The sequence below is a fragment of the Protopterus annectens genome, chromosome 1.part1 (assembly GCF_019279795.1).
Source record: "Protopterus annectens isolate FY-2018-M chromosome 1.part1, PAN1.0, whole genome shotgun sequence".
Classification (NCBI taxonomy): Eukaryota; Metazoa; Chordata; order Ceratodontiformes; family Protopteridae; genus Protopterus; species Protopterus annectens.
The window spans coordinates 118,383,565-118,396,814 of record NC_056726.1 but is presented as its reverse complement, the minus strand read 5'-3'; the positions used below and the strand labels follow the sequence as shown (position 1 = coordinate 118,396,814).

Genomic DNA, 13,250 nt, shown 5'->3' with positions numbered 1-13,250 from the left:
TCTCAGTACTGTCAAATCTGTGTGTGTGTGTGTGTGTGTGTGTGTGTGTGTGTGTGTGTGTGTGTGTGTGTGTGTGTGTGTGTGTGTGTGTGTGTGTGAACATTAGTGCATCTGAAAGTGTTTGTGAGTGTGTAAACATGCGGGTGAAAGTAGTTGGTGGCCCGTCTCACCCAGTACAACTACCACAGCCATATCTTACAAGTGCTGTAGATGTTATTCACTAAATAGGTACCTTGGGACACTCCATAACGTATAAGCTCTGTGGTGTGTGCGGTAACTGCATAACACTATAATGCCAATAACCACATAGCTAGGGGTTCTAATAAGAGTCCTGGCAAGTGTGTGTGTGTGTGTGTGTGTGTGTGTGTGTGTGTGTGTGTGTGTGTGTGTGTGTGTGTGTATTATTGTGTGTAAGTGTGTATATGTGTAGGTTATAGTATTTAGTGGCCTCTCTCATCAGTACATCCCCCATTGTCCTAATTTGTAAGGTCTGGTGATGTCCCTCACCTTAGAAGTACCTTTTAGCAAGTGGCACCTTATAAACTCCATGGCACATGCGATAAATGCATAACAATGAATTAACAATAAATAGATAGGGAGGGGTTCTACTTCCAGTCCTAGCAAATATGTGCAAAAGAACATGTGATAAATGTATAACAATGTAGTAACAATAAATAGATAGGTAGGGGTTCTACTCCCAGTCCTAGCAAATGTGTGCAAAAGAAAAGTATCTTGTGTTTGTGTATGAATGGCATTCATTGGATGGGCATGGATTCATATTTTATGCCATGGTACACACAGTACACATTCCTACATCTACTGTATGAGGTCCACTGTTCAGATCAACTGTAGTGGTATCTGTAAACACTCTTCAGTCCTATAAGCCCTGTGCAACAGTATAATATAGTATGGTACGAATAACAAGATAGGTTGGTCTGCTAATGTCAGTACTGGAAAGTGTGTGTGGTTGTATGTGCACTGGTGTGTATAGCAGTGGTTCTGAGTGTGTAGACTTATATGTGACACTATTATGAGTACTCACACACCCAGTACAGTCATGATTGCCATACCCCACAAGGTTATGTGATGGTATTCACCTTACAGGTACCTTGTAACACTCATCACACTAGTAGACTTGAGCCACCTGCAATAACTGCATAATAGTGTGGTACCACAACTTGATGGGTAGGGGTTCCAAACACAACACTGGCAACTGTGTTCCTGTGCATGCATGTGTGTGTGTGTGTGTGTGTGTGTGTGTGTGTGTGTGTGTGTGTGTGTGTGTAGGTGACTTTTCTGATGGTGATGTGTGTGTGTGTTTGTATGCACACAGTCACGCCATGTGGGTGGCCTACACCGGGGTATTTTGGACAGTTGTGGTATGTACATGGCAGGATGTACAGTTCACTGTCTCTGGCCATGGAAATGGGAACTGGGCCTGCCAAGAATATCACCGGCACCACCAGGGCAGAGTCCAGATGCAGTACTATTCCTCACTGATGACTACTGCCTGCTGGATCCACATCCCTGTTGGGACCGGCCAGGATCATGTGCCCATAGCCTGTTGTGTCATGGTGTGGACAGCACACCCCCTTCAGTAGTGGTGGTGGTGCTCCAACATGGGACTGTGATGGTGCAAGTCCATGTAGACCCTCAGCTAATCATGGTGTTGCACTACAGCCACATGGCTGTTGGCCAGTGTCCACGAAATGCTCAGGCATAGATATTTCATTGTCAAGGAGTGCCAATGTCTCCCCCCATCATCTGTCCATGAACCCAGTATGCTCACAGATGGATGCAGTGAGTTCATATTGCCACAGACACTGTATATGTCTAGTATTACTTTTATTATGTCCCTGTGCCCCCATGACAGCCTGAAACATGCACCTGGTGACTGCTGCCATGGCACTTGCAACAAGGGCATGACAGGCTGCAATCCTCCTCCAAGCACACCTACCCATCTGCCTGTGTGGGACCTCACCAGCACTCTGGTTATGGCTACTGCCTGCACCCTTACTTGCTATAGTCACCACAGTAGCCTGTTCCATGCCACCACCCATCAATTGTCCATTATCTGTGGCCATTGGTGTACGGGTATGTGTGGCCATTGTGACTGTGTGTGGGAATGGTTTTGACAATAGTGGGGTGCCAACTGATGGCACAATATCAGCCCCTGACGACCCCACCTGTGCCTCAATATGAATATCATCATGGTCAGATTCTGAAGAGACACTGACATCAGAATCAGGGGGAGGGACCATGGCCACCATGTCCACCTGTGAGAGAAAAACAATATATGTAAATCATTGCTGGCACTATAAGGTTTGCTTCTACACACACACACACACACACACACACACACACACACACACACACACACACACACACACACACAGGTGAGGTGCCTCAAATGCATTACACAGACCTCACATTAGCTGACTGGGGGCATTCACGACACACAGTCAGACAATAACATACACACTCTGGATGGACCCTCAGCATCATGCAGTGCAGCTATTTCCAATTACTGTTACTACTAATATACACCTCTGGGATACACGAGTGGTGTTAGTAGGTGATGGCCCTTCACCTAGCACACACTGCACCCATGTAAACTATTGCTGTTCACCTGTATAGCAGTGTGGTAACCCCTACAGAACATATCCCCCAACTGTACAGGGTTTTGCTGAATGACTACATGTCTGGCTCATATGTTTGGTCTGATCCTCACAACTCCTGTGTTTGTCTGATACTTTACTGTGTTGAATAGACCAGGAAACAATGATGATTCATTGTGTATTTTGTTGACACAATATCCTCTGGGGATGAGGGCGTTAGCAATTTGAATGTGTTTCACCCACCACACTTTCCATTGTCCACTATACTAGAGCTGATGTCAACCACCATACACTGAGATACAACCCCACAGCCCTATAATCTGTGAGGCACATGCAAGAACTGTTACACAGACCTAGGAAATGTGTGCAGATACAGCTGTACCCCGACAATGTGGAATAAACGTGGATGCTTATTTGGTGTTCCCTGACTCTGCTTGGTGGATTCTGTTTTTATTATTTATACTTTACTGTGTTGGCCTGTGGATTGGTGCCATTAAGTAATGTCCTACTTGGAGGTGCAGACTGCATAGCCTGCAGTACATGTATTTTAAAACAAAGCCAGTTACTCAAACAACTTCCCAAACTTACAGTGGATAAAGTAAGTGTACACACACCTGTTAACATGCTAGGTTTTGGTGATATATCATATGAAACCTCAAAAATCAAATAATAACATTGCCATCATTTCATATGACATATGACCTGTACAATCCAAATGAAGAACATACACATCAGTTACAGGTAACATCTGGTAACTGAAATAGGTACAATAGGCTGGTTGCATGAGTGTGCACATCCTTAAAGTACTACTCTGTTAAAGCGACCTCTTATTTAATCACAGCATGCAGTCCTCTTGGGAAGGTGTCTATCAGCATGGCACATCTTGACTTGCCAATTTTTGCACACTCTCCCTTGCAAAACACCTCCAACTATGTCAGATTGCAAGGGCATCCCCTGTGTACTGCCATCTTCAGGTTTCCCTGCATATATCCTATTAGACATAGGTGTGGGCTGTGACTCAGCCAGTGCAGAACATTGCATGTGTTCTAGTGAAGTCATCTTTTTGTTGATATGGATGTATGTTTTGGGCCATTGTTGTGTGGAAAGATGGAATTCCTCACCATCCACAGCTATGTGGTAGACACCAGAACATTTTGGAGCCACAAGGGAACAGTGTTTGGAACTGTTCATAATCCCCGGTAACTTGGCTACAGCCCCAGTTCCAGCTTGTGAACAGCAACCCCAAAGCAGGACACTGCCACCCCTATGCTTCACCATGGGGATGGTGGTGTTGTGATGATGTGCAGTGGTGATATTGTGCCAAACACACCTGTCAGAATTGTGGCCAATGAGTACAACCATGGTCCCATATTTCCATAACACATTTTCCAACTTGCTTTTTGGAGACTGATGTATTGTTGACAGATTTTCAACAGGCATGGATATTGTTTGCTGTGAGGAACTTCTGCCATCTTCCAACCCTACCCTGTAGGCAGGACATATGGAGACCATGGAAGGTTGTTGTGACATGTAGTACACCCCCCAGTACTTGCTGGAGTTTCCTGATACTCCTTCACTATTGCTGTAGGGCTCCTGGCAGCCTCCCTGGCCAGTTTTGGTCTTGTATTCTCATAGACTTTGGTGAGATGTCCACTCCTTCATAATGTCACTGTAGCCCCATATTTTCAACACCTTTTGATGACTGTCTGCATTGTGTTCCATGGTATGTGCAATGCTGTGGAAATGTTTGGGTACCCTTTTCCAGGCTGCTACATCTCAAACAAGTGATCCCTTAACAGCTTTGTCAGCTCTATGTGAACCATGGCTGTTGCTGCAGCAGGCAACTGGGTATATGTTAGGATAATCCTGGTAGGACAGCTGACCGTTAGTTGCTGTTAATCAAAGAGTCTCTGTAATTGATGGCTGTTGTGTACCCAATAAGATGTATGGCTGTAGTTACAGCAAAAGCTACCTCAACACAGTACTAGTTTCATCCTGTGTACACATATGCATCTAGATTGTTGTACTATTATTATGTGTCATTATTGTTCCTCTAACAGATTTGTTTGCTTTACAATTTAATTGTACAGGTCATAGGTCTCATGAAAGGTTGGAAGTATTCTGAACTTGTTTATTGTGCTCTCATTTTTGTATACCACACATACCTGGCATTCTAACAGGTGTGTACACCATTTATATGCACTGTATACCACTAATTTCTACAATATGACCCTAGTTTTGGGACATTGTCCCCCCATTTTGTCGTTCTTTGTCCAGATGTCCTACAATGACAAGTTGTGAGGTATGCTACAGATATGTGACATCTTCTGCAAAGAGGCCCCTGTCATGACCAACATGATGCAATGCAGTAAACAACACCACAGGTGAACATGCAGATATTGCCAAATGACTGAGTATAACAGTTGTGTGCATGGTCACATGCATTAACTTTAGTATGCCAGAGGTACTGGTGAGCCACAACAGGGAAACCCCATATTTATTGGGTTCAGGCTGCTGTCCCATGTGCAGACCAGAGGGACCTATGTAGTTGTGAGGGAGAGGTCTTGTCAGCGGATTCACATTAGGCATTGGTACAAGATGAAAGCTACATTTCTGCACAGGTACAGTACACACTATGATATTATACAATTTGCTGTCCTTCACCATAGATGTGCACTTGTGTGCATTAGTAAACCCACCCACTAATCCATTTTTCACTGACATATGCATCTAGAGACTCTGTAGAAGACAGTTTAAATGCTACCTCATTACATTGATGTGCATTTTGGCCTTACCTGGATGCTTCTCGCCTATTGCCTGGGTGCTACTCACCTACACAACTTCTGTTCCCAGTGTTTGAGTTTGTGTGGGGGCTACCCCAAGGTTGGCAAGGAGCTCTTCTGTTGCTGTAAGTGGGGCCTGTGTGGCTGGCCCCCCACTGGTAGCAGTACACTCCCTCGCTACAGTAGCAACCCTTTGCCAGGCACGATGTATCAGGTCAGTTGCTCTATGCCTACCCTGATCTTATGTGCATCCATGGTGGCCAACATATTCACTCTGTGGATGATTTCATCCAACAGGGCAGTCTGCTCCTGCAGATTTTGCTGGCTATAGCCAGAAATGATGGCATAGTTTAAGATTACAACTTCTGGGATAGCTGTTGCCTCCACATCTGTGTAAAGCATTTGCTGCTGCATGACACCTGGATGGCATACACAGGGAAACACATCACAGGACCCAGACATTGTCCACAGTTCTTTACAGAGCCAGCACATGAATATGGACTATCATTAGCCACCACTTACAAACACATCATACCCCTGTACCTGGCAGCACTATACAAACATGTATTGTACTCCTGGTCCTGATGTGTCATGTTTCCCCCAATGAGGGCAAGTACATTGCATAAACCAATGTTCATCATCCACATTTGTGTAGAGGGATGACAGTGGCCATGTTCCTTGTAGATGGGATGTCAATGGTGCTCAGGGTTTGCTTGCATACAGTGTGTAATGGAGCTGGAAGCATATGCCTGGGTTCATGTAGGATGCAGACAGGAATGTTATCAGGCCCCATGGGGAGTTCCTTTTTTCAGCTTTGATTAGGCAGTTTGCACCTGATCCATGATGGTGAGGGGAGGGGTGCAAGTGCTGTGCATATTCACCTATTCTGATGGTGATCCAGGGTGGTGATTTTTGCCCTAAACCTGTCTGCAGCAGGTTGGCTGTAGCTATGGTGTATGCATGTGCTGTGACTGACCACCATTACAGGGTGGGTTGGGTTGTTGCCTCTGAAATTCCAGACATATGTGAAGATGGCCTTGTGATTGCCCTTAGTGGATGTGTCCAGTTTATACTAATAGTTAGCCTTACAGTAATCCACCTGTGATCTATTATGCTAGATCAGACAAAGGTTGACATGCCACCAGTTGGTGCCTGCTCCTACTTTGCCCTGTACAACCAATATAGCATCACATTATGTGTTTTGTGCATTGCTGCTGACTAGCAAAGAGGTTTTCTCTACTTTGGTGGAGACAGGTTTTACAAGTATGGTTTTTCTGAGGCCATACAGCTATGTGGGTGGTCATATATCTGTTTGTAGTAGGCATGGACACTGGTTCAGAACACAGTTGGCCACTTCTACAATGTCAACATGGTACTCATGCTTATTATACTACCCATGTCTATGTCAGGGCAATGACACCACCAGTAGCTGTAGAGGTCTAACTCTGTTGAACACACAGAAACTAATGTTACACACATGTATTACATGTACAGCTTATTCACCTGATATTTTGCATCCCATGTCAGCTGTTATGAGGCAGCCAGGTACACCTACCCATACATACCTATGCACAGGTAATACCTGCTATACATTTCTGTTCCATGTCAGTATGGCACACTGTAATGACAGTCTTGTTGCTCAATCAGTCATGTCAACTTGTTAGAGCAGGACATCTGCAGGACAACGCACATATATGGTGGGCTATGGGCCGCAATTATTGACACTTTCTTCATATTGCTGTAACACACATTTGTCATTTGATAGTGCAGTAGCCTTTGCATTCACAGACATACCCTGGAGGATGTCTGATGCTCATATGGCAGGCAGAGTGGTGAAAGGTTAGGTGTGTGGTAGTGAGGATAGGAGATGTTAATGTTGTGAGTATGACTGGTATGGGGACAGAACTAACTGATATGCTGGACTGAGGAAAGGTGGATATATTGTGTATGCCAGAGACCAGATGGAAGGGGAGTAGAGCTGTGTGTATTGGAGTTGGGTACAAATAGTTCTATCATGGTGTGTATGGGAGGGGAAATGGTGCAGGGGTTAACCTGAAGGAACATTATGCCAAGAGTGTTTGTCGAGGTGATAAGAGTGTTGGGTAAAGTAATGTTCAGGAGGCTGGGAATTGATGGTGTAATGCCGACAGTTGTTAGTGCATATGCTCCGCTAATTGCGTGTGTGATGGATGAGACAGATGTACTTTGGTGTGGTTGGATGAAGTGGTGATACCTGTACCCAAGGATGAGTGAGTGGTGATTGGAGCAGATTCCAATGGGCATTTTGGTGAAGGGGGAAGAGGGGATGCAGAAGTGATGTGTAGCTATGGTGTTAAGCAAAGGAATGCAGAAGGTGAGACAGTGGTGGAGTTTGCAACAAAGGTTGAACATGAGTGTGGTGAATACATAATATTACAAGACAAAGAGGCATAGGGTGACATACAAGAGTGGAGGAAGATGCACACAGGTAGATTAGCTCCTATGCAGGTGGGCCTGTTTGAAGGGGGACTGGTAACTGTAAAGTGGTGACAGGGGAAGTGTTGTTAGGCAGCATGGAAGGTTGGTCTGTGGGGCAACGTTGGTGATCACAATGAGAGGGAGAAGTGTGAGGGTGGCACCATGGATCAAATGGTGGATACTGAAAGGGTGATTGTGAGGCTTAGCTCAGGGAAGAATTAAGACAGGCAGTGGGTGGCAGTGCAGAGTTAGCAAATATTTGGGCAACTGCATCCAAGCTAGTAAGGGAGATGAGTAGAACGGGGCTTGGTGTGACATCTGGACAGAGGAAGGAGGACAAGGAGACCTGGTGGTGGCATGAGGAAGTATAGGGGAGTATACTGAGAAAGAGGTTGGCCAAGGAGAAGTGGGATTGTCAGACAGACATAGAAAGTAGACAGGTGTATAGGGAGATGGGGTGCATAGCAAAGAAAGTGGTGGCAAAGGCTGAGGATGGGGCATCTGAAGGGCTGTATGTCTGGACACCAAAGATGGAAAATAGGACCTGTACCAATTGGCTTGGCAGAGGCATGTAGCTAGGAAGGATGTGCAGCAGATAAGGCTGAGAAAGGATAATGGTGGAACGGCACTCACTAGTGCGGAGAGTGTGTCGAGCAGGTGGAAACAGTACTTTGATGAACTGTTAAATGAAGAGAATGAGAGAGTGAGAAGGTTGGATGATGTGGATATGGTAAATCAGGATGTACAACAGATTATCAAGGCAGAAGTAAGGATAGCGATGAAGAGGTTTAAGAATGGAAAGGCTATTGGTCCAGATAACATACCCGTGGAAGCATGGATGTGTTTAGGACAAATGGTAGTGGTAGTTTTAACCGGATTGTTTACTGTAATCTAAGAAAGTGAGAGGATGCATGAGGAGTGGATAAAATGTGTTTGGGTACTGATTATGAGAATAAGGGTGGTGTGCAGAGCTGTAGTAACTACAGAGGGATAACACTGATCAGTCACAGCAAGAGGTAATGGTAAAGGGTGGTGGAAGCTAGGCTAAGAAGGGAGGTGAGGATTACTGATCAGCAGCATGGTTTCATGCCAGGATAGAGCAGTACAGATTCAATGTTTGCTCTGAAAGTGTTGATGGGGACATACAGAGAAGGGCGGATGTTGCTGTGTTGTGTCTTGGTGGACTTACAGACAGCATATGACAGGATGCCTAGAGAGGAGCTGTGTTATTGTATGAGGTGGTCAGGAGTGGTGGAGGAATCTGTAAGAATGCTTCAGGATATGTACAAGGCTAGTGTGACAACAGTGAGTTCTGCATTGAGAGTGACAGGTGTGTTTAAGGTGGAGGTGGGACTATATCAGGGATCAGCTATGAGCCCTTTCTTATTTGCAGTGGAGATGGACAGGTTGACAGACATGATCAGACTGGAGTCCCCTTAGACTGTGCTGTTTGCAGATGACATTGTGGTCTGTAGTGAGAGAATGGAACCTGGAGAGGTGGAGGTATGGTCTAGAGAGGGAGGAATGATGGTCAGCAGGACTAAGAATGGGAGGGAGGATGGAGGAATGGTAAGGATGCAGGGAGTACAGTTTTATAAGGTCTATAGGTGTAAATACTTGGAAACAGTTCAGAGTAATGCCGAGTGTGGGGGAGAGGTGAAGATGTGAGTACGGACAGGATGTGGGTAGTGGGGAAGAGTGTCATGTGTGATTTGTGACAGACAAGTACCATTAAGAGTGATAGGGAAGGTCTACAAGAGGGTAGTGTTATATGGGTTGGAGACATTGGCAATGAAAAAAGAGGCACAAGTCAGAGCTGGACATAACACAGTTACTGATGGTATGATCTGCACTGGGAGCAGCCTAGCAGTGTCTCAGTCGGTATTGTGAAACACACACTCCAGTAGTAGTCATATGTGAGCCATTTCCTGGGGTGACTCAGGGGCCTGAGCTGTGTTTTATGTCACTGCAGACCAACACTGTTTCTATGGCCATAGGTTCTGCTCAGCAATATATCAGTACAGCACATGTTGCTGTAATATAATATTGTTTGAACTTCCTATTTTCCATGTTTACATGCCCCCTACTACATTCCATTACAGGATTGATTGTTTGACATAGCTGTGTTTATTTGTTTTCAGTTCAGTTTGTATACTCCATCAGTCTCAGTGTGTGTGTGTGTGTGTGTGTGTGTGTGTGTGTGTGTGTGTGTGTGTGTGTGTGTGTATGTGTGTGTGTGTCTGTTTCTGTGTGTGTGTGTGTCTCTCTCTTTCTCTCTCCCTCTCTCTCTCTCTGACACAGATGTTGGATATTCATCTGTTTTGTATAGGCAGCATCTTGCCTTTAGTAGGTAATGTTCATGAGCAGCTGATGGCCTGTGCACCACTTGGAGTCCCCCACTTGCTAATTGCATGTGGAACAGCTGTGGTATAATTCCCATGCCCAATAACATGGAAACACATTCCTATAACTGAGTTCTTCATGTGGGCATTGCCCCTTTTCCTTGCCTGGGAGGAGTACTTCATGGAGGTGTGTGTGACAAACATCATCACAGAGTGTAGTTGGGAATATCTTTTACGACAAACACTATGGAGACAGCCCAAAAAACTGGGGGAGAATGTTCCAGGCATAGGGACAGAATGTAAATATTGCTGTTATACAGTTGAACTAATGCTAGTTTGACAGGGTTTCTGTGGATATGGCTGCTCTGCATGAATTTAAGTCTGACAGTGTTATGTGGTTGACATAACCTCCAAATGGAGGGCTATCTGCAGACTCACCAGAATTTGGACTCATATTTGATGTGTTACTCACAGATTTCTTGGCCTTGGAAATTTAGTAGCATACTCTGAGGATTGTTGTCTGTAGATGGTACCATCCATGTGTGTTTTTGACTTCATATCCCTCAGAACAGATATGTTACAACAACCCTGTTACACAAGCAACTTTCTCAGTTTATGACAGCAATATGTCAATAATGACCCCCTGTGTTTGGCCCTCTGCCCCCAAATATGTTGGGCTTTGTCCAGATGTCATGCTGTAAGAGGTGAATAGGCGTAGTATATCATTATATAGTGACTTCATTCCAGATATCATCCCAGTGACGTAGCAGACTACCAGATATGTTACATGTAGAAGGCCTTGTATATGAGGATGAAGCCTGGACATTCTGTGGGACTCTATATAGTTGAGAGGACCGTGTATTTCTTGCAATTGTTGACAGACTGTCAGGATTGTCTAGCATTGTATTGTGAATGTGTTATTTGGCCTGTGTAGGGTGGTTAATGTAAGTGCTGAGAGTCCTTTTCTCTCTGACTTTGCATGCTGCTCCAGCTTCTGGTGCTCTATCATCTGTATATGTTTGTAAGCACAGACTGAGATATGTCCCATACCACAGTCAGGCATCAAACTACACTGTGAATTGGGCCAGTATATATAGGGGTAGTGGGTGAGTGGCAAACATGCTGATGATTTTGTTCCCACAGTCCATATACTCTACTGTTCCTATGGCTTACCAGTATGTCAAAAACCACAGGCTGCGACCAAAGTATAATAAAACCAAGTATACTTAGAAAATAATCACTTTATATATAACAGCAAAGCTTTCGGGTAAAACCCTTTCTCAATATTAATACAAACACTTCTAAAAACCAAACTGGCTTACCAGTATGTCACCTTGACTGTAGTGAGATTGCTTCTGGGTATGCACTTTCACGCTGGTGTCTGTTGGTCAGTGCTGTCACATCCCTATAGTGCCTGATATATTTGCAATTACATGTGTATTCCCCCATAGCAAACTTAGGTTTGTATTGCGTCAGTCTGCCTGTAGTTTAGACAGTACTTGGTGACATGCCCAGCAGCTAAGTGTAGTTTCCCTACTGTGATGTTATGTCCCAGTATTTCTCAGATGTACTGTTGCCTGGGCCCTATACGTGTTGTGTATGTCACACATCAGTGGGATGATGTGAAGATGTTTGTCAGTAACTACTGGGGAGTAAATTGGTTTTGGACTTGGGCTATTCCAGTCAATATATGGTACAACAGACATGAGGGTGTTACCGCATCAACTGTGTCACCTTATCTACTCCAGGATTTGGGATATGTTCCCAGTTTCATGGCTTTACACCCCCCTTTGTCAGGCTTGGTCCAGATTTGTTGCACTAAGTGGTTCTGAGCATACCTCTCGACTGCCAAGATTGTTTCAGACTGTCCAGGATTATTGCTCATATGTATGTTCTGTTACACAGAATCATTATTTTCATTTCTGTGGTAAATCACTGTGATGATGTCAGGATTTCTGTCTGTAAATGATGACATACATTTCAGTTTCAGAACTCACATCCTTCTGAACATGTATGCTGACATGAACCCTGTTACTGTAGGAACATTCTACATTTATAACTGCAGTACGTACATTACGTCCCTGTTCTTGGACCATTGCCCCCCCCCCCAATTTGACAGCCTTTGTCCAGAAATATTTCACTAAGAGGTGTAGAGTTATGGTGCTGGGTATGACTCCACTACATGTTATGGGCATATATATATATATATATATATATATATATATATATATATATATATATATATATATATATATATATCTGATATATATACTTTTTAATATTTATCTATCACCATACACATCTATATGTGTATATTTATAGATACTAAACTTGACTGATTCCACAGTGTTTGTTCCCTACTATTCTATACCTTTACTGAATGATATATTTGAAAAAAAACAACATTTATTATTACATCTCAAATTGTGTAGTAGTAGATTGCTCTGAGTATGGTGTACAGGGTCCTGAGTTCAAGACTTGGCAGGGTTGATTATTTTGTTGCTGGGCAGAACAGTGTCTGATGGAGACAGGGTGATTAAGGTAGTTTTAAGCAGTTGTCAGTGGGTTTGCATGGAGTTGTGGGATGGCAAGCAATGCCAACACACAGTTAAATGAGAAACTGCTTAATCTGTGTAGGCATCGCTTAACATCATGCAAACTCACTTACTGCTGCTTACTGCTGCTTGCTTCCGCTTACCACTGCGCTAATTTCTTTAAAAGAAAAGAAAAAGGGGGTGATAGGAAAGTGGTGAAAAAGGGGGCATGCAGAGGGAAAAACAATGTGACAGATACTAGGGATGTGCAGGATGGGTGTAGGGAAGGTCCATAGCTGTCCATTTCTGATACAGCAACAGCTGTACATTTGTATAGAATTTGGAGGTGAATTTGGACACTCAAACCCCTGAGAGAGGGGTGAGGCCAAAACTAATGTGTTGTTAAGCCAGTTAGACCACATTACGTGTCCAGTGGACACGTGCAAAATTGACACCTATGTATGGGGCAAATTTTTTGTGGGAATAGATTGCCCTTTTTTTATAAGGTGAGTATGG

General features: G+C 44.1%; 1 protein-coding gene across 1 annotated transcript in view; it reads right to left on the bottom strand.

Moving 5' to 3' along the window:
- Positions 1-13,250, bottom strand: part of LOC122814238 (dynein axonemal heavy chain 5-like) — a 3,525,594-nt gene that overhangs the window by 2,750,733 nt on the left and 761,611 nt on the right. The gene's annotated exons all lie outside the window — the stretch shown is intronic.